Source organism: Pseudochaenichthys georgianus, chromosome 1, assembly GCF_902827115.2.
Source record: "Pseudochaenichthys georgianus chromosome 1, fPseGeo1.2, whole genome shotgun sequence".
In the NCBI taxonomy this organism is placed as follows: domain Eukaryota; kingdom Metazoa; phylum Chordata; class Actinopteri; order Perciformes; family Channichthyidae; genus Pseudochaenichthys; species Pseudochaenichthys georgianus.
The window spans coordinates 45828020-45853156 of NC_047503.1; the positions used below are offsets into that span (position 1 = coordinate 45828020).

At 42.5% G+C, this 25137-nt stretch overlaps 1 protein-coding gene across 1 annotated transcript in view; it reads left to right on the forward strand.

Annotated features, from left to right (window-relative positions):
• The first annotated feature begins 4107 nt into the window (after nt 1–4107).
• The window catches only part of LOC117451058 (CREB3 regulatory factor-like), a 79642-nt gene continuing 58612 nt past the window's right edge, over nt 4108–25137 (forward strand). The window contains exons 1-2 of the mRNA XM_034089153.2: nt 4108–4187; nt 4631–4818. The gene's annotated coding sequence lies outside the window, so the exon portion shown is untranslated. The remainder of the gene's footprint in view (nt 4188–4630; nt 4819–25137) is intronic.

The window sequence follows — 25137 nt, forward strand, 5'->3', positions numbered from 1 at the left end:
GCTGCAGCGTGTCATCCGCTCTGCAGAGAAGGAGATCGGCTGCGATCTGTCATCCCTCCACGACCTGCACACCTCCAGCACCCTGAGGCGGGCAGGGAAGACAGTGGCCGACCCCTGCCACCATGGACACAAACTGTTCACCATAACTCTCCTATACTCAACTCCTATAATTCTTTGTTTTATATTTGATGTATGCACCACGACATCAAGTCAATGTCCTCGTATGTGTGAACCTACCTGGCAATAAGCCCGTTTCTGATTCTGATTCTGAAGAGCAAAGTGAGTAAAGCATGAGGTGTGGACGTCAGTGCTATCAGTAGTGTGAACGCAGGGTGAAGGTTGCATGGACGTGTGAGGGTGCTGAGGTGCACAAAGTAAAGCAACTGAAGTAACAACAGCATACTCAACAGAACTTTCTGGTCTATTCTGATGTGACATTTAAAATAAGATTATTTTCTTCTCGAACACAGTCATACAAATTCAAGAGATTTCCATAAAACAAGGCTCATCCAATACCTATAAAATAGCAATACTCAAAACCATAAGCCTTTAGGGCAGGGGTGTCAAACTCAAATCGGTGCTAGAGGAGGGCCGCACTGGTTCAATGTTTATTGCAGAACTTATTGAAATGAACTTATTGCACATATTATACCAGGAACTAACAAAGCTTCAATTATTGCCTGTAAAAACAACATTAAATAATCAGTTGCTTTCATTTCTCATGGCTCTATCTGCAGCTTCTCCAGAGTCATTTCTTATGAGTACATTTCCCCACAGGCCAACAGCAGCTTCAACAAAACTATTCCCCTCAGAGAGAAACCAAACATGCCCTGCTGTCGTGAGAAAGAAAGTGCAGAAGGAAGCATCCATTGAACTCAGTGTGCTGCTCTGAGATGCTAGCTCAGATACTTGGCATCTCATCTCGGGTGAGAGGTCATCAATGTTTGGGCTCAGGCTCTGAGCGGAGGAGACCCTCAGGATGGAGTGAAGGTGTGAGAGCAATATACCGGCGGGCCAGATCTAATAGTAATTAGAAATTATCCTGCGGGCCGAAATTAAATCCACCAAGGGCCTGATTTGGCCCCCGGGCCTTGAGTTTGACATGTGTGCTTTAGGGGTTGATATGTAAACATTAAATAATGTGCAAGAGAATACATATATTTACATAAAAACTTAATTTAAGAAAATAACAAAACTTGAATGAAATATATATATATTTGTATTAGGTTGAAGTAAGAATGTGCAATCAAGAGATGCAATTACAAAATAATACAGATAATTGTTTTAACTTTAAAGGTCACCTATCATGCTATTTTTAGGCAATAGATAGGTCTCAGATATATAAAAAACATGTCTATGAAGTGTTTTGCTTAAAATACCAAACAGATCACCCATTCTAGCCACGCCTCATATCCCTCTGTTTCACTTCCTGTTTCCAAAGTGCGGATTTTGGGTATAAAGCTTTAAAAAAATAAAAGATTGATATCAAATAAAAAAGGAGGGGGCTGAGCTCCTGCGGGACCCGGCAGCTAAACAAGGGGTGGGGAACCTTTTTCCTCTCAAGGGCCATTTCAATTTTTCCAACATCCTCCGAGGGCCGTACAAATGATTGACCTCCTTTCTTTCATGCTGTGCAAAGAAGAAGCAACCTCTTAATCCAGATATCTTACCATGACTCGCATGCATGCGCACGATGTGGCATGAACACCACAACAGAAAGATATGGACACAAGATGTGTGCTAATGTATTTAGTTTCCTATCCATGTGGACATGATTTAAGTGGGGGGGGGGGCTAACCTCCTCCTTAGATTTTATTTTTAAATGTTGAAGTTGAAAGCATCAATCTGGTGCACTTTGAGAGCAACATGAAGACATCTATGGAAACATCTCTCAACATCCATATGAAACAGAACTTAAGCAGATGTTCTTTTTCTTTATATATATTTTACTAATCACTCTCCTTTCAAACTCTATTCTTGTTTATTAATAACAACTTGTTTTACTGTCATATAGTATTTTGTACCTGTTTACTTTATTCTCTTGTGTTTTTGTAACTACAATGATCATATAAAGATGTGCCTTTACCTCACTGGTTGTAGAAAAAGCTTCCTATATTCGTTAGCATAGCTAGCTAACCAGATGCTAATAACAACAAAGTTATTGACTGTATGATCAGTATGACAGATCGCCACTGGGCTTTCAACTAAAGACACAGACACACAGAAACTGCGGCATGTGTACGGCTCCTTATCTGAAGTGCCGGAGCGACGATCTGGTGCTCCGAGGCCAGAGGTTCCCCACCCCTGGGTTGCGTTCCGATAATCCAAAAATCAGCTCCTAAATTCTAACCCTATCGTCTATTCCTTGACTTCTGAGTGAAACGTCGCGGGGTTAAGGGATAGTGGATAGGAGAATTCAAAAGGACTTAGGAGAAGAGACTGCGGTACTTTAGAGAATCCGAATGCACTTTCACTATCCGACGTGTTTATGATGCGCCAGCGGACGTCATTGTGTGCGTCTGCTGCTGTGGGGAAACCATGGAAACCACAGTTTTCTGTACAGCGGACTACAACATGGATGTTCAATAAGAATGAGAGACTTCTGTAAACTCATCTAGAGACTCTGCACCGTGCTCTGATGCTGCTGCTTTGCTTTATGAACGTGGACAACAGAGAAACATATTCTTCAGGACCAAAGTTGGAATTGAAATAAAAAAGGAAAGTGAAATGTATGCTCGTCACCCTCTCCCTCCGGTCCACATCAATACCAATGATCCCAATACGTATTATTGTATGAACTAAAGATCTTAAAATCAATACAGATGTATTTATTACAAACGTTAGTCCTTAACATCTATCACTGTGTATATCACCATTCAAACGTCTTTTAAAAGTTGAACAAACCCCACACAGCTCAGTAAAGACTGAAATGTTGACTTTATTTGATAATTTCAGTGAAAACTAACGTTCATATTTCTCTTTTTGATTATAATCCTGATGAACGTTCAAAACAAAGCACTTTGGCAACTTACCACCTATGTTTTAAAATGCTTAATAAGCACCGTAACTTTCCTGATATCATTTCTCGGTCATAATCGGTTGTTTCCGTGAACGGCCGACTGTTGAGTGACGGCAAATGCTGCGGCTGCAATGCATTGTGGGGCAGCATTTTCTCCTCTCCTTTCGGTGAGGGAGGTCCAGTGGTTCCTAAGCTAAAGGAGGTTATAAAGGAAGTTTGAAACCTCCTTTCCTTTCATTTAGAGAATTGGAACGGCACTTATCATGGCTGCCACTGAGGGACTTCCGGGTCATTTCACTTGGTTAGGAAGGTTCCTAAGCTAAATGGACTATTGGAACACAACCCTGGTCTAAACTAAATGCTGCCGTGATGAAACGTCATATCATGGATTATCAAGGATTCTCTCTGAAACAGTCTGGAGCTCAAAGGCTTTCTCTCTTGCCGGTTATACCACAAGGTGAGTTCCTTTTTACTTCCTGCTTCTTCACACACATGCTCTCCAGTACAGGTTAGCTCTGAGTGTTAGCGATGCTAATGTAAACACCGACCATATTACGTCCAAAACAGTCGGGCATTGTTTCTGATAGCAACGTTTCTGATTGGGCCGTGGGTCCACATTTCAGATATTACGTCATATCGGACGCAAATCTGGATCAGCCCCGTTGTTCCCCGTTTTTAGAGATGTGGGTACGGAGGAAAAGAGAGAGGGGTTTATTTTCTGACGCTGCGTGAGTTCCCCGACACACCGGGGACACATGTTGATGTAGAAAAGACATCAAAAAGTGCAGTTTGCATGATAGGTCCCCTTTAAGTAAAACATTCAAAAAAAGATCAAATACAATAAAAAAATATATTTTAATGAATCAAATAAAAAAATAAATAGGATAAATATATTTATACAAACACAAGTTAAAGAAACAATTTCTAATAAAGATAAAACAAAACAGAATACAAATGTTGATATGTAAACTAGTATTTAATCACAAAATTGCACCATAATCGACGATTCGACCTTTATTTTGAAATCCCACTGCCAGAAATCTTTCACCCTACTCTCTCGAGATTGACGGTTCGTCTCCGGGATTATTCGTGAACTCAAGTGCCCCCCCAGTCCACCGATGAGATCTGAAAGTGTTTTTACAGCTGACACACTTCCCCTTTCGATAAGGTCAGTCACTTACAACTGCTTTCTGTACATTTAACCACCTCTGAACCCTACCACGCGCTGCTAAAAAGTGCGCAAACAACAACACCAACAACCACACTGCTGCTCCACCGTCCACCACAACATCAACAACAAAGAGCACGCAAAGGCTGTCGAACTCACCCTCCACCTCTCTCAGAATACATGTGGAGAGAAGGGGTGTGTCTTATTGGATGTTAAACACACATGTACAACACTTTTATTACAAAGGGAATTAGATTCATGAGTGCTTTTATTCTCTCATCTCCACATCGGTAGGCCAATGGTGGGGAGGCAGGGAGAGAGAGAGAGCGAGAGAGAGATAGAGAGAGGGGAGGAGGAGGTGGTGGTGAAGCAGGCAAAGGGGGGTGGGGGGATGTTGAACAGTCCTACAACCATCTTTACTGTCCCGTTTATCCGCCATATAGCAGCCAGCGACTCCCGCGGACTAACTTCCTGCATGTGGCCGTCGCTGCGCCGGGGATCCTGAGACTGTCCAATGCGCGCCTGTCCGTGGATGGTGCGTAATAATCATCTGGAGAGGCCGAGGCCGACATTTTACCCCGGTCCGGAGGAGCCTTAACTCCGAAGGGGACATCCGAGGACACGCTATAGGGTAAATCTCCCTGCCTTCGCTTTACTGCGTATCGTACACGCGTGAAATGCGCATTTACATCAAGTTTAACGAGTTGGTGACGCATATTTGACAACACCGAGGGAAGATATGTGCTTTGAATGGTGTTCTGTGATACAAATGGCTACTTTCACTTGGATTTACACAATGTAGCATGCTTGGCACACTTGATTTTGGAGGATTTTTTTATAGGATTGTTTCGAAACATTGTCATAGGAAGCACAACATATGTAACAACGTCAATTTAAATGTTTAAATAGACATTATTACGATATATGTGTACTTAAAATGTAGTTTGAGTGCATTTACACATGTGTTACGCAGTTAAAACAGCTCACTGTGTGTTGTTTTCACTGAATTCCTTTTGTAGGGATCTATTTACCCCACATGTTAAAGCGGTAATAACTTGCCTGGGCCTGCATCGTTCCCCCACCTATCGGCAGCAGCACCTGCAGGAGGACAAACAGCATCCAAACTTGTTGTGTGATTTATTCCTCACGTCAACTTTAATATTTAACCAAAGTCCGAGTGTACGTGTGTGTGGCTGGGAAACTGACTTGTTACACCTGCACGAGGCTGGCCCTGTTAACGCCGATCCACATGCTCATAAATCGGCCGTATTAACAATTAATATTGGACATCCGGTGGCACTGCCAGCTGCGCCCCATTTTTATTGTTGTCTTGCGCTGAGAGGAACCCGGTTGTCTCTGCTGGAGACTCCGCGACGCGTGGTGGCTGCTTTTTGGGGTAGGGATTGCTATTGTATCTGTATTTAAAACATGCATGGATTGTGGTTGTTGCTGTGTGGGGAAAGAAAGCTGGATGTGGAAGCGCGGCTCCTCTCGCCGTGCCATGCGGGGCACATGCACTGCTGGCTGCCACCATGGCACCTTCTCTCTCCGGCTCTCTTTATGTGCTGCTGCTGCTGTATCCAGCTGTGCGGACACACTACACCGTTTAACCCCCATCAGATGCACCGATCGGGGGGGATACACAGTGGTGTTTTTAGTTCGGGGGACGCGCACCAGATGGCAGCGAGGCGAGGATAGGGGGCTGCAGACCGGGCCACTTTGGCTTCGTTATACGGGAAAAGGAGCTCCAAGGACACGGGGAGGAGAGACAGGGGGCGCATCCAGGTCGTTTGGGGTTATTTTTCTCCATGGCTGTGATTTAGAATGCAAGATAAGAGGACATTTCATCAGCGTCACGGAGAGCTTTGGCAGATTTTGGGATGTTTAATTTCACAAATTGGCCTCTCCGACAGACCGATAGCCACCGTCTCACCCCCCCTTTGCTCCCCCGTCTACCCTTCTCTGTTTTCGGGCACTCTCTCCGCCATCACAGCCTCTCTTTGCTTCTTCCTGCTTTACTTTTTTCTCAATCTCTTTTCTCGCCTCTCCGTGCGTAACCTGGTTCCACCCGTGACCGAGCTGTCCGCTGTCACACTGGAGGTGTTTTTTGTTTTTTTTAAAGAGGCCTCCAGCTGTTCAAGGTTCATTGTCTGGTCACACTGCTTAGTCAGCCTGACCTGCTTCCTCTCTGATGTGTTAGCCACATGCTTGGATGAGAGGGATTTTGCGTAATCTATAAAACCTTTTATTATGATACTTACTGTATATATATATATATCAATAAGAGGAAGTACCATATGTGATTAATACATTCCTCAAAGTACTGACATTTTATTAAAACTAGAATCAAATGAATACGTGATAAAGTACATCAACTGACTTTTTTATACATGTCTCCCCTACAGGGTAGAACATATCATAGAGTAATGTTTTTTTAAACCAACACACACATTTACAACCCAGGTAATATATATATATATATATGAGAGATGCAATTATTAGACAGAATGTAAATCTGCTTATCATTTTCATAATTGATTAATTCTTCAAGTAATCTTTTCATGAAAAAATGTGTTCTTTCAGCTTCTTCGGTGTGAGGATGTACACCTTTCCCCCTTTGTCTTCTTATATCATATAGTACATGGAATATGCTTTGATTTTAGACCGTCAGTCTGTTAGTTGGACACAAACAACAATTTAAAGGAATTTGGTAGGGTATTTTTTGCTATAATATGCATTCATTGTAAAACAGCTGCTGCATAACAAGTTGCTGCAGGACAGAGGGTCCAGACATTGTTCATAATAAGTGCCTTATTGATAAACCTCAAGGGTCAAATGTTAGTGTATATATAAATACAAAATGGGATTTTACAATCTACCATTGAGATCATTGAAATATAAATAATTGATATCATGTTGAAAGACACTCATTATGATAGCTATTGTAACCCTGTAGTTTCAGAGCATCTTCACGTCCCTTCACTTGTACGTAGTGTCATATATTCACCAAGAAAGAGACGCAACGTACACTAAACAAAGGAAAAGGTGAATTTCACTAATGGCATTATTGATTTTCTTATATTTTGTGTAGATGTTCTGATGCTATGAATATCAGATTTTCACTACAGGGCTGCGCAATCAACATTTAATCTAAATCGCAATATGGACTGCTGCAGTATTCAAATCACACAGTCAGCGTAGTATTTGTTACAAATATCTGAAATCAATTAATGAATCAAATATTATTCGGAAGACTTAATAAGAAACACTGGCCGTTTCTCGATGTCGAGTAAACCTGCTGCAGAGCCACTATTTCAAGTAGATACGTCATCGAGTGGCGCCGAAGGACTGTTTTTAAATGCATGTTAAATGCCCAGCATTCGGCGCCGCTCGATGGCGTAGTATACCGTACTTTTCGGACTATAAGCCGCGACTTTTCCCCCCATTTTTTGTGTGTGCAGCTAACGGCCACTAGGGAACCTCCTAAATCTATGGATCTTACAGGTAACATTAACCACCTTTAACACGATGGGCTCTAGGACCGCTCCGCGCCCGCCACCTCTAAGAGGCGGCCTCCAGCAGGAAAAGCTGGAGGCCGGAAAAGAGTGAGACAGGTCGCGCGCCAAAGTAAAAGTGGAACCGAGAGACGGAACGAGAGCAAGACAGACGGACAATTTAGCTGCTGCGGCTTATATGCAGGTGCGCGTTATAGTCCGAAAAGTACGGTACTTGAAATAGTGGCTCTGCAGCAGGTGTACTCGACATTGAGATACGGCCACTGATGTTCAGTCTTGTCAGGGCCCGGCTCTTGGCCATAACAAAAACGTGGAACGGACACGATATAAGGAAGATATTTATTGTAAACCAAACCAAAGAGCTTCCACAATGGGACGTGTTAATCAGTCAGATCAGTCGTGTAGCTGTGGGTGTGTGTAGCTGTGGGTGTGTGTAGCTGTGGGTGTGTGAACGTGGTGTCGTGCAAGGTGTTGAACTAAGAGGAAGGGAACGTCAGGTCGCTGCTCTCAAAAACAGATCCTCCAACCGAGAGAGCGAACGAGACTGCCTCGAGCCTTTCACTCCTCCGGTACCGGCGGCCAGGTGCCCTCAATCAGCGCTGATGGGGAGGAAGGGGGACCGTTAAAGGGCCATGCACACACAACGGGAGAGAACGAGGCAGGGGTCGCCACTGTCTCCTAAACATCACAGTTTTAATATTATTTAAAATGGAATCTCAGTGAAAATGTGAATAATGTAGAAAATAGCCATTCCCTTTAATAGTGTGATTCATCATTATAGCGATATCAATGCATATATAGTTGTCCTCCAAACTATGCAGCCCGGCACTAAAACTTCACCTTTCCCCAAAATAATTCACAATTTGTACATTTCTGCTGTAAATGACCGAAATCCAGGACAAGAAGGTATTTGCATATATAAAAGTGAAAGTGAATTCGGTCTTGCTGTAACAGGAAACCTCACCACACTGGGAATGTGTTTGTCTTGTCAGTATTTAATTTGCCAGTTGTTACATAAGTCGGTTGGCATCCACTTCTCCTGCAGAGTCTTGCTTACAGAGAGCTAAATGGATCGCTGTGAGCGCAAGAAGCCGATGGTTGTCGGTGCTTATTGACCCGCGGTGCTTTGAGACGAAGCAATTTCCTTTTTGTCTCCCTGTTGCTTTACGGTGAACACTGTGTGTTTATGAGACCTTTGGACCCAGCGTTGAACACACAATAAATAATTGCAGGGTTGTTATTGCACGGAAGCTCCTATGTGAGCCGGAGTATAAATACACATGTGTTTGTGTGCATCGGTTTCACCTTGTTGGAACTGCACATACCTGCAGGTGCACTGTGGGGACAGTGGAGGACGTCATGGAGATGGATGCATGCATGTCTCATTGTTGGGTGCAGGAAAGGACATAACATATAAAGAGAGATGTGGCTCCTTCTCTGACAGTTATATTATTATTTATCCCCAGAGAGGAAATCCAGCAGCAGCACAAGGACAAGACAAAGAGAACTTATTAATAAATGATTAGAAGCATACAAAGTAAAGGTAGCCTACCAGACACTAGTGTTGCACTGAATACATGTTGGGCAAATCCTTTACAAGAGTTGCATTTGAATGTGGTTTTTATGAAAAGTGCTTGGGTTTTGTTTAAAGGGCTTGCCATTTGAAATGCCTCGCCGAATGCTGCCTCAAATATGCTTTTTTCTGGTGTTGAAAGCACAATAACATCTGGTTTACACTAGGGATGTCCCGATCACCTTTTTTTGCTCCCGATCCGATTCCGATCATTTGATTTTGACAATCTGCCGATACCGATTTTTCCCGATCCGATCTTTATGCAATGCGTTAAGAAAAAAAAAAGGTAACAGATAACGGCTGGTCATCCAACGCGATGAATTCAGCTATCTTGGCTGTTATTGTTTGGCCTTTTCTCTGTTCTGGGGCAGTTTCTCTTTCCTTTTGAAAGTCTCTGAAAGTGTCGGTTGTTTCAGTGCCGTTCCCCGAGTGGCCGCTGTGCACTCGCCGTGTTGTTGTTGGTGTTTGTTTCTCAGGTAGCGTATTAGATTGGTCGTGTTGAACGTAGCTCTGTTCTTTCCACCACGCGGAACCTCCGCCTTGCAAACATTGCATCTGGCTGTTACACTGCCTTCGCTTTACATTTTATAATACTTCCAAACTCCTGACATGTTCTCTGTCCCGACTCCCGAGTCACCAGCTGGACGTAGCCTCTCGTTAGCTTGCTGCTACTATTAGACACTGCGCCCACTCTGTTGCTTTGAGAGGAATAAGCAACCAGGTCTGAAAACAAGCCCAAAAGAAGCAACACATACATGATGTTGTGTAATTTTAAACCAAAACAAAGTCCTCAGGATGACTTTAAGATGTGAACATGGTCCTTTTTGTTTTGTAACATTAAATAGAAAATGTAAAAAAAAAAAAAGAATAAAAAAAAGAAATCCCCGATTTTTTCCTCCCGATTCCGATCTTTTGAAAATCATGTGATCGGCTCCGATCCCCGATCACCTGATCGGATCGGGACATCTCTAGTTTAATGTGATTAAGAAGTGATGTACTCGATAGAGAAGAATCTATAATACTGTACTGGATATAAATATGTAGGTTTTTACCACAGCTGTAGGAAAAGCTTAGAAAAAGACTTTAAAACGGCTTGATTTGTCTCTTGGGTAAAGGTGTACGGCCCCTGCATTGGGTTTAAAGCACAATAACACGTGGTTGAATTGGATAAAGAAGTGATATCATCTGTACACAGTAGGATATGTAATACTATAGACGTTCTGCCAGGCTGCCATGACCAGGGCTTCATGGCACAACCTGGGAATAGCAAAGCTCGGCGATCTGTTTGATGTATACGTCGTTTACCACGGCTGTAAAATGCAGGACAAGCTAATCTTTAAAATGCTTGAAAAAAGTTCTTTAATTTGACTTTGGTAAAGTTGTAGGAACCCCGAATAAAGTATACGCACAATACCATCTGGTGTAATATGATACATACTTTTAAATGATCAGACTAGTGTATACAGTCGGCTGTATTATGCTATAATGTACTTCGAACTGCACATTGAAGTGGTTTAAGGCGTGTACATTTAGGTTCTGTAGTAAAACACTATAGTGCCGCTAAAAAGCATAGTGTGTCATAAAACCAGTGTTGATAGCACCTGACAAACTGTACTGTTGATTCAAGCGAACGACCGACACGAAACGTCTTAGTCCTCGTGTAAACTCCCAGTGTTTAGTATCTCAAGCACTGCTGCTCAGCTCTCACCATAAACATGTAAATCGGAGCTTGATGCTTGTACGACATTCTCTCCGTCCGTTTGGTTATCTCCTGACCCCCCTCTACGTGTCTGACGAGTGTTTGTGTACACGGCATGTTGCTCTCTGCACCACATACCAGTTTTCCATGTGGCCTGCCAACGCAGTGTCACAACCGCCCAGCCAATCCTCATTTCCTCATTCCTTGTGTGCCCGAGGTCGATCCACGGAGAAAGGGTTATTGCATTGTTCTCAAACCACTGAACTCGGGTCAGTTTGAGCCAGTTTACTCAGGTCTTTCTACAGGTGTGTGTGTGTGTGTGTGTGTGTGTGTGTGTGTGTGTGTGTGTGTGTGTGTGTGTGTGTGTGTGTGTGTGTGTGTGTGTGTGTGTGTGTGTGTGTGTGTGGACAAATTGGAGGACTTGGTTATGGTTAAGGTTAGGATAAGTCTCCAGGAAATGCATGTAAGTCAATGTAATGTCCCCTGAAGTGATGTGTGTGTGTGTGTGTGTGTGTGTGTGTGTGTGTGTGTGTGTGTGTGTGTGTGTGTGTGGTGTGTGTGTGTGTGTGTGTGTGTGTGTGTGTGTGTGTGTGTGTGTGTGTGTGTGTGTGTGTGTGTGTGTGTGTGTGTGTGTGTGTGTGTGTGTCCGTCTGCACTGTGGCCTCGTCTCGAATGGGAGTTTTGGATACACAAACATTATCTGATGCAGAGCAGCTCCACAGGCAGAAAGATGTCTTTGATTTTGAGTTTTTTCTGCATGTATTTGCACATTGGTAGCGTGCAACATTATCCTGCAGAATGTCTCTTATATTTCTGTCTCTTCTTGCATGTTTATTGTTTCATGTCTTGGACTTAAGCTTTTAATTGCCAGAACTACACTTTAGCTATGGTGCACATGACAATAACCCCTGTGGATCCTTTGGAGCTGAAGAAGCATGTTAGCTTCTTTCTTAGTTCTTCCATAACAACCGCAGCCATGATACATCTCATTCACTAAATTCAACTTATCCCTCGCTAACCTGGTTCGTTTAGCACCATTTCCAGTATTCTATTAGGAGTCCTAGCGTTAAGCATGGAATCTATAAACAAATATATGTGTATCAAAGCTTCATATATATATTTTTCAACTTTAATTATACCCAAAAACTGTAATAAACATCAATGAGTACCACTGCAGGTTGTTTGTAGCTATAACAGCGAAAATAATCAACTTTTGTTCTTTCTTTGGTCAGCCTAACATATTCTCCAGTAAGCTAATAGAGTGCTAATGGTTAGCCTTGCATCTACTTACAAGTACAGTATGTGTGCCAGTGTTTGGAGTGCTATGTTAAACCACAATATTTATAAATATGTATTTGTCACATAACTTCCTTAATTAAGCAACAACACTGTATCAAAGAAGGAAATCAGGCCAAAATATAATTGGTAATAACTTCCCATTTGTTCATTCTTTCACAACAACCGCAGATATGATTCGATCTCATTCTGCTAAATTCAATTTGTCCCCGCTAACCTGGCTAGCTTAGCACTTTTTACAGTAAGCCAATAGAGTAATGCTAACGCTTAGCATACTAAGGTTGCGGTCGAATAGTCCAAAATCAACTCCTAACGTCTATCCCTATAGAGAGGCGAAGTCCCGCCCATCTACTTCCGCCCGCAATGTTCAACTTTTGAAGCTGAGCTGGAAGCGTCAGCCAATCAAACACGTTTATGCAAATCTGCGAGTAGAAGCGCTAGCCAATCAAACCGCGTGTAAGCAGGGAGAGCCAGACCGCAGTTCATTTCCTCATATTCCAAACGAGAAATTACGGTAGCAAATCACCCGGTTCTTTACGACCAGAACTATTAACGGGATACAAACCGGAGGAACCAGGCATGGAGGGAGGGGGCAGAGACAGTGGGGGAAACTGGTAGGTGTTCGCCTGTTTGGGGGAATTTATATATATACACACACACACACACACACACACACACACACACACACACACACACACACACACACACACACACACACACACACACACACACACACATCATGCGCCTTAGTGACTGGACATCTCCTTCATAAAACTAATAAAAGGGGGAGTAATCGGGCAGTTTGATGTGTGTGGAGGTGTGTGTAGAGGTGTGTGTGGAGGTGTGTGTAGAGGTGTGTGTGGTTAACACGCCTGCAGTCACTCGCTGTTCTGATGAAGGTAAACACAGCGAAGGCGGTGCGTAGAAAGGCACCGCTCTCGGCGCGCTGGTGCTGCACTTCTCAGAGGCGGAGTTACACGTCCCGCTGCCTCCTGGTGCTGCAGCCATTTCATGAAGTGAAGGAGGCTTTCCTTCAAACAGCTGCGGGCAGCAGATACCGTGAGAGTCCCGGACATGAATTCATAGATCAAAGCAGACTGTTTACTCTCCTGTTTTGCCTATCCGGTGCTTAAACAAATATCTCTACACCCCTGGCCGACATGTCCTTAAAATGAAGTCCGAGTATGAAATATATCTCAGATAATGTATGCACTGCCATTTCCCCACATAAACATAACAGTCTGCAATCAAACGGTTGTCTCCTGTGCGCTCCACTTCCTACTTGGCGCACCGGTAACTTTCTCGTGCGCACGAGAGGCTGAGACCAGGCTGAGCCGCCGAATCCCTCAGAACATCATAAAAGCCATTTTCAACTGTTTTCTGGTGAAAGATTAACTAGGCTACTGGAGGAAATAATATGACTGGTATAGGTGCGAAAATTAAACACTTTTTGAAAAAAATATTATGATAAAATATTTTTATATATTTATAATTCTGCAAATATTACGATAAACTCACAGCTATTTCGCGGCCCGGCAGTAACACCTCTGCGGCCCGGTACTGGTCCGCAGACCGGGTGTTGGGAAACCCTGATCCAGAGAATTGGAACGGCTCTTATCATGGCTGCCACTGAGGGACTTCCGGGTCATTTCACTCCGTTAGGAAGGTTCCTAAGCTAAATGGACTATTGGATTGCAACCTAACACTTATTTTTGTGTATCAGTGTTATTTGTATATCTTTTTTTCTGCCCAAAAACTACTAAAATAAACATCAATGTCCACCACTGCAGGCTGTTTGTTGCTATACCAGTGAAAAATGATGCATTGTAAATTCTTTAACTTGGCTAGCTTAGCAAATGTTCCTGTAAGCTAATAGGAGTGCTAACGTTTAGCCTAGCTTGATATACATATTTGCATCTTTAATACTGCAAAATTCAATGTATCCTTCAAGTAAGAACAAATTATGCATTGTAAATTATTTAACTTCACACCGGAGTACTTTTCCCGTTTAGTTCCGTTAGTACCTCTTATTTTGCGTTCACACCAAAAAGAGTACTTAGTTCCGAGAACTTTTACCCCCATTGTTAGTGCCTGCTAGAGGTGGTACTTTCCTGGGGAGAAAAAAGTACCAATTTCTGATTGGCTGGGCGGATTGCAAACCACGCAAACTCTGAAAAGTTTTTTGAAGCCGCCATTGTATTTGCTGGCATTAGCATTATTAGCATTAGCATTAGCCCCGCGCACCAACGGAGAGAGACTAACTTATGGCAACACAAACACAAACATGGGAGATGAGGAGGTGTCAGCGTTCTGGCGATTTACTCGGGGACTGGCTTCAGTAGAAGCTCCTGGGAGTCCCAGCAGCTTCTACTGAAGCCAGTCTCCAACTCCGGGGACTTCCGGCCGGGGACTTCGGGTGGCAGTATACGCCGTGAAGATGTTTGCGGCCTGCCAGTAAACCCAAAGAAGAAGAAGAAGAAGTGAGGTCAGCGGCTTCATTTGCCTAATCCTCCCCCAGGAACTTATTCCGGTGTGAACGCGATCTGCTCTTAGTTCCATGGGGGAACTAAGAGCTGGGAACTAAGGGCTGGGAACTAAGTACGGCAAAGTACTTGGTGTGAAAGCGGCTCTTGTACCCTTTTGATTAGACACACATTTGCCTTTTTACTTTACCCATTAAGGTTTCATTTAACTTATGAGATATTGTCTGCGTCTAAGAAATGTTAATATTTAGCTAAAATCGATCTTTGTCTTTCACTTCATTTACTCTTTTACAGGTTGTGTAATTGTTAACAAATAATCATTAAACCAAGCATAGTGCTGAAATGACGAATGCTAGCTGGTATTTATTCCTTTACAAATGTGACACGAGTGCTTTGTTGCTCAAACTCAACCTTTATCTAATGTATGAAAGCTTCTGCGTATTCTATTTTAAACATGCATTGTTGGCACGTCTTTTTCATGAAATGATATGTCCTACATTTCTGGCGGCAGCAGGCTTTTTCATGTTGAATAAATGGAAGTATTATTAGAAAAAGTAGCCGGAAAATAAGCAACAATATCCACCTTGGCTGAAAAGACAGTAAAAAGAGCTTTAATATCTTTAATGTTTAACTTCATAAAGACAGACTTCAATACAACATATCATAGAGGACTTCTGTCAAATATCTCTTTTTGAAAGGTTTAAAATAGAGGGTTATTGTAAGAAACAAACTGAAATGTCAACGGACTAAATTCTTCCATATCTTATCAGAAAAACTAATCATATTCTTAAGACTGTACACAGACGCATCCTCTCGCATCCTTATGATTTAACCCTAAGTGTACTTTTATTACTGTATAACTTGCTGTATGGCGTCTGTTGAACACATATATGATTTTCTGCTTCCCATCTTTTATGTTTAACTTCATAAACACAGAAAAAAAACAACAGTTTAAAAAAAGAAAAGACAACATTTCATAGATAACTTTCTGTTAAAAGGTTAAAAATAGGAGTAAACACAGCAGCAAGCTTTGGGACGGCCTCCCCTCTCTCCGGCAGAAACAGGAAATGCCATAACTATATGTAACAACGGTTTCAAATCAGCATCTCTTAGACAAAAAGTTTAAATTAATAATTCAAATAAAACTCCAAACATCTTTCATTGTGTTTCAAAGCTCTTTTAAACCTGATGCTTATAAGCTTCTTAGTTTTTGGAACAGTCTGTAAATATACACAACTTTATAATAAAATGCACACATTTACCTTTTTCTAGACTAAACACAGGTTTGATCCTAAGTTAAAACATATGAGGTCATCCTGAGGTCGTTAACATCGCAGTTTATCAGTGGATGTTTGCTGGAACTACTTTTTAACAGCTTGTTTCCCGACGGACACACACAGCGTGACTCCGGTCAGGTCAGGGTCGGCTCTAGAACAAATCGAATGAGGGGGCAATCATTTAGCACGGGGGGGGGGCACACACTGCCGTCAACAACCAACACACAAACACCAACGCAACTTCAATTAAAAAAAGCATGCTGTAAAGTCTGTTGTCTTTCACACACACTGCAGGGTGTCGTGCTATTGTATCGCGCACTGTGACTTGTGCCTACATGCACGGTTGTGGCACGACCACCAAAACAGAAACATATGGACATAGGCCACCATACAAAAAGTGTGCAAATGTATTTAGTATCCTGTCCATGTGAACATGTTTTAGGTGGGCGTGGACTAGGGGGGTCCGGGGGCATGTTCCCCCGGGAAGATTTTCTTTTAAACATTGAAGTTCAATGCATCAATCTGGTGCACTTTGAGAGCAACATGAAGAGATCTATGGATAGCCTACATCTCTCAGCACCCATATGAAACAGAACTGGAAACAGATGTTCTTTTTCTTTATGGATATTTTACTAATCACTCCCCTTTTAAACTGTATTCTTGTGTTACTGTCCTATAGTATTTCATACCCGTTTTTCATTTATTCTCTTGTTTTTTAATAACTATAATGATCATATAAAGGTATTCCTCGCAAATACTGGTTTACATAAATGGTGACTAAACCGTTTGAGACCCACTGAGATAACCTACACTAAAGTTAACTATCTAAACACTGAGAGAGTCCTTTAGCTCACTGAGCTGAGGTTATACGATCCTCTCAGTCTGACAGGAGAGGACTGTCCTCCACCTTGGTGTAGAAACAGCTCTTTATATCCGTTAGCATAGCTAGCTAACCAGATGCTAACAACAACATTCCACATTACCGCTCGAGCACTCACAAAATGCGCTCGTGCCACACACACACACACACACACACACACACACACACACACACACACACACACACACACACACACACACACACACACACACACACACACACACACACACACACACACACACACACACAGAGCCGAGCTTGAATGAAACACAGAGACCCAGAAGTAGGCTACTTGTACTGTACTGTATATCATATTATGTTCGATGGCTTTACTGTATGATCAGTGTAACAGATGAACAGATCGCCACCAGCTTTCATCTAAACACACAGCCACGTAATGATAACAAAACAAAGGTCGGGGGTCATTGGTCAAGCAACCCACCAATCAGAGAGCAGCAGTGAGCACAGCTCAGGCCGTGTTTTATATTTGTATTCTTTATTTCTGATGTATTTCACACAAAAAACTTTTAGTGGAAACGTTTTCACTTAGCCTATATGATTAAAAAAAAAACGCAAAGTGGCAAGGCTTGCCTGCCCTGCGTTGGGGGGGCACAGTGACTCATTTGGGGGGGCATGGCCCGCGAATGACCCCCCATGACGCCGACCCTGGGTCAGGTAGAGACCGGTCTCCAGTCAGCACCGATGCAGACTCGCTGTTTGAGGACTTGATAGCCCACTCCCCCTCCACACCGCTCCACACTCGTTGGTTTGGAACAGCACTTAATGTGGCGGACCCTCCGCGCGAATGGAGGGGTAGTGGGCAGTGGGCATACTTGCCAACCCTTCCGATTTTCGCGGGAGACTCCCGATTTCCCTGCCCTCTCCCGGTTTCCTCCCGGGGTCATATTTCTCCCGCATTTCTCCCGATTTCTGACTAAATCGGATTTACTCAGGACTGTTTCCACTCGGACTTTAATACAGCTACACCATTGTTTGGTTTCCTTGGTAGCGCGTCTCTTTAGCAGCGTGCGCAACTGAAAGTCTGAGAGGGTGAGGAAGATAGTCACAGAAAACAGAACTACAATCGACAACTCTGCTCACTCCTTTCCTGTAAAATACAGGTCCAGCCCATATGCTCCATCAAGACAGTGCACTTACAACTACAATAAGCATGTTAATGTTAATCTAATACAGCTCCAGCAATCCACTAGTACCCCCCCACCCCCGCGGTGGTTTTGAAATGCTCCTGATTTCTGAGGTCTCAAGGTTGGCAGTTGAGCCATAGCGTGTTGTCGTTAGGAAGACACATTTATATCGTGCATTTTCGCTTCTTCTGGCATCTCTTATTTTGTTGATCCAACATACTGAAATCAATGATAACTTATAGCAACAATATAACCTCTCAAGCTTTAGCCTGATCTGCACCGAAAACTCCCTCCCTGGGGGGAACACAGGGATTTTAGCCTTTGAAGACCATTTGCATGCACTAAAGCCTATAGAGCACACTACAGGAAAGGGACAAAGCACAATCGGGCCTCTTTAAAAATGGCGTGTTATTGTATCAGTCAAACCAAATGAAATCGATGTATTATTATTTTATTGCTGTATAATTTGCATAATGTCGCATTGTGGCTTTCCCTTCCTCCAACAGCTTTTATGTCCAGGGGGTCCGCGGGGTCTTAAAAAGTATTAAAAGTTGATAAATCAATTTAGCAAAAATGAAGGCTATCAAAAAGTATTAAAGGGCATTTTCCAAGGTATTACATACCTGAATGTAGTCATGGCGTAGGTGTGTAGTGAGATTCTGTGTAGTTTATTGATGGCATCCCGTTGGGTTGGACGTCATCTGAACAGGACATCGCGCGCTCACTGCTTGATAGCGCGAAAGTCTGTTTACGCCGGTTGCTAAGCAACATCGTTATGGGGAAATTCAAGTCTGCGTCCAAATGGTTGGAAGATGAGGAGGAAGGACAATCAATACTGTATATAGTCAATGTGAGGTAAAGTGGTTTAGTGGTTTCACATCAAAACAGACCCATTTAGAAAACAAAGAAAAAAACAACATGTCGACTCAGCACATATCCAGCTCTCTGCTTTAACGCTGTGTATACTTTATTTTAATGCTGTATCATTTTGTGGCTTTCCGTTCCTCCAACAGCTTTCATGTTTAGCTTTTTAAACGTAGAATAAAAAGGAACACAACAAAATTACATGTGTAAAAGGTTTTCTGAGGAAAGGCAATACACGGTATAATTGAAGGCACATTTAAACAAAGAGACGGCTTTAAAACCTGCATTTAACATCTTGTATTGTCTTTTCTTATTGTACGGATCAAACACAATGACATCAATGATAATAGACTAAATAGGGAGGTATCTTGTAAGAACAGGACTGATACACAAAACAAGCTCTCCAAAATGACTTCACCAGTCTGGCAGTCTTTTAAGATGTCTGAAAAAGACAATAAAATAGCGGTATGCAACGTGTGTGAAGCAGAAATCCAGCAGCTCCGCCCGCTGTGACGGACCGGTGAGCGGAGCGACACACACTAGAGGCGCGTTCACACCGCAGTACTTTTCCCACAAAGGTTCACGAGAACTCTTTAGTTCGCATTAACTAAGTTCAGGTCGCGTTCACACCGGAATAAGTCCCTGAGGGATGCAAATGAAGCCGCTGACGTCACTTCTTCTTCTGCAGCTTTGGGCTTACTGGCAGGCCGCAACCCACTTCACGGCGTATACTGCCGCCCAAAGTCCCCGGCCGGAAGTCCCCCGGAGTTGGGGAAGGCTTCAGTAGAAGCTGCTGGGAGTCCCAGCTGCTTCTACTGAAGCCTTCCGAGTAAATCGCCAGAACGCCGACACCTCCTCATCTCCACCGCTCCCATGTTTTATTTTGTGTTGCCATAAGTTAGTCTCTCTGCGTTTCTGCGCTGGGCTAATGCTAATGCTAATAATGCTAATGCGAGGATAATAAAATGGCGACTTCACAAAACCTTTTGGGAGTTTTACGGGGCGTGGTTTGCAATCCGCCCAGCCAATCAGACACAGGAACCTTTTTCTTCCACTGAAAAGGGGGTGAAAAGGTTTGCATGAACTAAATGTAGTTTCCGGCTCTTTTTGGTGTGAACGCGACATTTCTGAAGTATATCGGAACTAAAGTGGGAAAAGTACTGCGGTGTGAATGCGGCTTAAGAGTTCGACCTAACACACTTAGCTATTTGATCTACCTCTGGAACAAGCTAAACTAGCTATACATATATTTAATCTTCACTGTCGGGTCACTCATTACTGGATCAGTGAGCTGCATGAGATACTGACAGCTGTCGAGAGAGAGAGAGGGGGAGGGTAGGGGAGAGAGAGAGAGAGAGAGAGAGGGGGGAGGTGGTAGAAGAGAGAGAGACGAAAAAAGAAGGAGAGTAGGGAGGTGAGGAGAGAGAGAGAGAGGGTGCGGAGGGGGAGAGAGAGAGAGAGAGGAGGGGAGAGAGAGAGAGGGGAGGGAGGGTGAGAGAGGAAAAGAGAGTGCCTTCCGCTCATTTCTCCCGTGTTATTCTCCCAAGTGAATGTAAACTTGAATATGAACTTCATTTGCATGTACAATAATATTATGTTGGTTGTTGTTTGTGGAAGTGCCAGTGAATGTAGCATTACTCTGAGTTTTCAACATCACTTTAAATGGAAGATCCCCATAGGCCCCGCCCACTCGATCGGATCGGCGATCGGTATCGGCCGATGCTGATTCCGGCGATCGGAGCATCCCTACTTTATTTATATAATGGTTTCACATCAAAACAGAACCCATTTTAAAAAACACTCGATGAAATGAAAAAGGGACTTGTTCGATACATTGACTTTTTCTCTTAAAGGCGAGACACGGCAGGCAAAAACATCGTTTTTCAAGTACTGGTCAATTTTGAGATTGTGTGCTATTTTGATTCCATAACATGTTTTCTTTCAGGCTTTTGGAAGGAAAACGTACAAAATACACATTTAAGTGTTTATTTTACTATAGTTTGTGTATTTGCGTCTGTAGATTTCTCCTAAGTTCACCAAAAGTTAGCATTCTAACGTAACATAAAGTACCGCGACCGCTGTGTGCACCATGTGAACAGAGGTATCGCTGGAAAGCTCCGTCTCTCCTGCACAATCTCATCGGATCCAAATATGGTCATTTCCTTTGTATCAGCAACCAATCGTGAAAGCACAAAGGGGTCTTAAACCAAGAAACGAAATCTCATTGGCTGGTGTCAATTTCTGACAACGTGATTCGTTCAGATGCGTCACGTGGTGTGCTAAAACACTTCCTGGTTAGCTTTCCGCTAGAAATTGAAATCTCAAAAAAAAACGTTCACAGAGAAGACGACAATAATTGTCACTTGCATGAAGCAAGGTTATACAAAAACAAATGACCCCGAACATGAAATACCTTCACGGAGTGCGTCGAGGCGCAAGCTGTCATCCAGAGAACAGGAGGGTTCAGCTAGCGCCTCACTGCAATCTGTAAAGGTCGTTTTCTCAAAATGAGACTTCAGTAGTACGTAGAGACACCAAACCCTCCAGTTATATTCCTATCAATATTATGAAGGCTTTTACAGAAGGGTTTGTTCATATATCATTCATAGCCTGAATTATACAACATTGTATACCTAAAAACATGGTGAAAATTGATATTTTAGGGCTGTTGACAGTATTTTCTGATTTATGGAGTGATAAAAAGAGATATCCAAAATCCCTTCTGTAAAAGCCTTAGATACTAATATGACTACAAAATGAAACAAGAATTTTGAATCTGGCTTTATCCAAAGTTCAGATTTCGATTCCTGAAATGTGTAAATATGTGCATAATTTAATGAGATAATGGCTAATTTGCATATTTAAACATGCTATTTCAGAAAACCTGTAATACAAAAGACAATTGCCTTATTGTAAGTAATTAACTGGAGAACTCTCTAGCTGATCCCTTTAAGTTAAAAAAATTACCCTATTCACCTGGGGTGTCTCGCCTTAAACGGAAGATCCCCATAGGCCCCGCCCACTCGATCGGATCGGCGATCGGTATCGGCCGATGCTGATTCCGGCGATCGGAGCATCCCTACTTTATTTATATAATGGTTTTCACATCAAAACAGAACCCATTTTAAAAAAACACTCGATTAAATAAACAACATGTCAACTCACACATACACGGATACATCATCTGTGCTTTAACGCTGTCACTGTTTCATCCGCCCGTTGTAATCTGCTTTATGGGCCTCTGTGTAACCCAGATATGATTCCTCCCCTCAGGCTGGAGGCATGAGCGCTTCAGGGATAGACATGTGATAGGATCTCCACCCTCTCAACTCTCAAGCACCTTCAGGGTAAATCACATCCTCTCCTCCTCCTCTTCCTCTCATGCTTCCCATTTCCCTCCTTCATATATCTTATATCTCAACTTCGCTTTTAAACTGAGTTGCTAAATATGTAACAATTGTAGAGCTGGAAATACTGTACATAATCAAAAGACAGTCAATAACATGGGTATTTAACACATCTCAAATTAGCACCAGAACCTAATTTGTGTTAAGTAGGTTTTCCTTACATCTTGCTTTCTGGCTTTTTTGTTGCTATTTTCATTGAAAGGCAAGTTATTTATACAGCACATTTCAACACAAGGCAATTCAAAGTGCTTTACAAAATGAAAGACATTAAGAGCTTTAAGTGACATATTATAAAATGGCATTTAAAAACACTCATTAAAAAGCACGGTACATGAATTAAAGTGACAGTGTGAGATACACACATCTGAACTGTTTTCTTGTACTTTCTTGTGTTAACTTGTCCTTTAGTTATTTCAAGTGTTTCATGCCAAACGAACCCCCCTTTGTAAAATTATAATCTGATCCCATGGTACCTTTAGTTTTCGCCGAAACTATTCCTCTTTTTTTTTTTTAAATGCACATACTTAAAGGGGACCTATCGTGCAAAATGCACTTTTTGATGTCTGAAATGTGGACCCACGGGCCAATCAGAAACGTTGCTATCAGAAACAATGCCCGACTGTTTTGGACGTAATATGGTCCTGTTTACATTAGCATCGCTAACACTCAGAGCTAACCTGTACTGGAGAGTAGTGTTAATTTCGTCAGCTATTTTTTTATTTAGTTTTAGTCCTGTGTTAAATTTCCTTTTTAGTTTTAGTCATATTTAGTCACCTTCATCCTGTTTTTATTTAGTCAAGTTTTAGTCATATTTTAGTCAAAGAAAACTAATTATTTTAGTCTACTTTTTGTCAATGAAAACTGTTGAGTCTTTTTAGTCATCAGATTATATGAACATTTCAGTCAAACTAGTCTAGCCAAAACCAATAATTTGTCATTTTAGTATATAAATAAATAAGATTATCTTGTCCTTATTTGATGAGAAACACAGGTTGAATGATTAAGAAAGCAGCTTTGCAGAGAGTATCTGGTTTGTGGTGGTTTTACCAGCTGTGTTTTGGCCACATTGCTTCCCTTCTGATAAAACAATGCATTCGCTTTTTTTCTCCGCCTCATTGTAGCGAAAATGGGCCCAAATATCACGTTGTTTCTTTCTCCCAAGCAGTGGTGGCATTAGACTTTTTCGTTGTCAGTCATTTTGACGGACAGGATCGTAACATTTCCGTCATAATCCATTATTATCCGTCGAGTGCACAATGTATCACTCACTCGCGCTGACGGGGGGGGGGGGGGTATTCGGTTAACGCGACCACTGCTCCCAAGCCCTGTTGTTGCCATTTTATTTTCTGTAAAATAAGGTTAGTTAGACCCGAGTCTTCCTGACAGTTCACATTGTGCCGCTGCCCGGTGTAATTCAAATGTACCGCCGCGCGCAGCACAGAAACAGCTGCTGCTCTGCCGCAGCACCGGAAATGGAACTGCTGGGAGAAAAACTGACTATCAGAGATTTAACGTTATCTTTGATAATATTTCGTCTCCTCATTTTTCATCAACGAAAGTAAAGAGAGATTTTGTCATAGTTTTTATTTAGTAAACTACATTTTCGTCTCGTCACTTTTCGTCAACGATATTGCATGATGATTTCGTTACAGTTATTGTTTACTGCCGTCGGTGCCGTCTCGTCATCGTCTCGTTTTCATCATGGAAAAAAAGGTCGTTGACGAACATATTTCGTCATAGTTTTAGTCAACGAAATTAACACTACTGGAGAGCATGTGTGTGAAGAAGCTGGAAATAAAAAGGAAGTCACCTTGTGGTATAACCGGCAAGAGAGAAAGCCTTTGAGCTCCAGACTGTTTCAGATCCTTGATAATCCATGATATGGAGTTTCATCACGGCAGCATTTACACTGAACAAAAATATAAACGCAACACTATTGTTTTTGCTCCCATTTTTCATGAGATGAACTCAAAGATCTAAAACATTTTCTATAAACACAAATAACCATTTCTCTCAAATATGTTCACAAATCTGAAAGAATCTGTGATCGGTGAGCACTTCTCCTTTGCCGAGATATCCATCCCACCTCACAGTGGTGGCAGATCAGATGCTGATTAGACAGCGTATTATTGCACAGTGTGTGCCTAGGCTGGCCACAATAAAGGCCACTCTGAAACGTGCAGTTTGCTTTATGGGAGGGGTCCTGGGGGGGTCCGAAACCCAGTCAGTATCTGGTGTGAGGGGAAGGGGAAGGGTAAGGGGTTAGGGTTAGGGTATGTTGTGAATTGAGTGGCCCATGGTGGTGGTGGGGTTATGGTATGGGCAGGCGTATGGTATGGACGACGAACACAGGCCACTCGATTCACAACATTACCCTACCCCTAACCCTACCTCTCACACCAGATACTGACCGGTTTTCGGACCCCCCCCCAATAAAGCAAAACTGCACGTTTCAGAGTGGCCTTTTATTGTGGCCAGCCTAAGGCACACCTGTGCAATAATCATGCTGTCTAATCAGCATCTTGATATGCCACACCTGAGAGGTGGGATGGATTATCTCGGCAAAGGAGAAGTGCTCACTATCACAGATTTTTTCAGATTTGTGAACAATATTTGAGAGAAATGGTTATTTTGTGTAGAAAATGTTTTAGATCTTTGAGTTCATCTCATGAAAAATGGGAGCAAAAACAAAAGTGTTGCGTTTATATTTTTGTTCAGTGTAGTTTAGACGGTAGCTGCTGGGTCCCGCATGAGCTCAGCCCCCTCCTTTTTTATTTGTTATAAAAAAAATTTTTTTTAAAGCTTTGTACT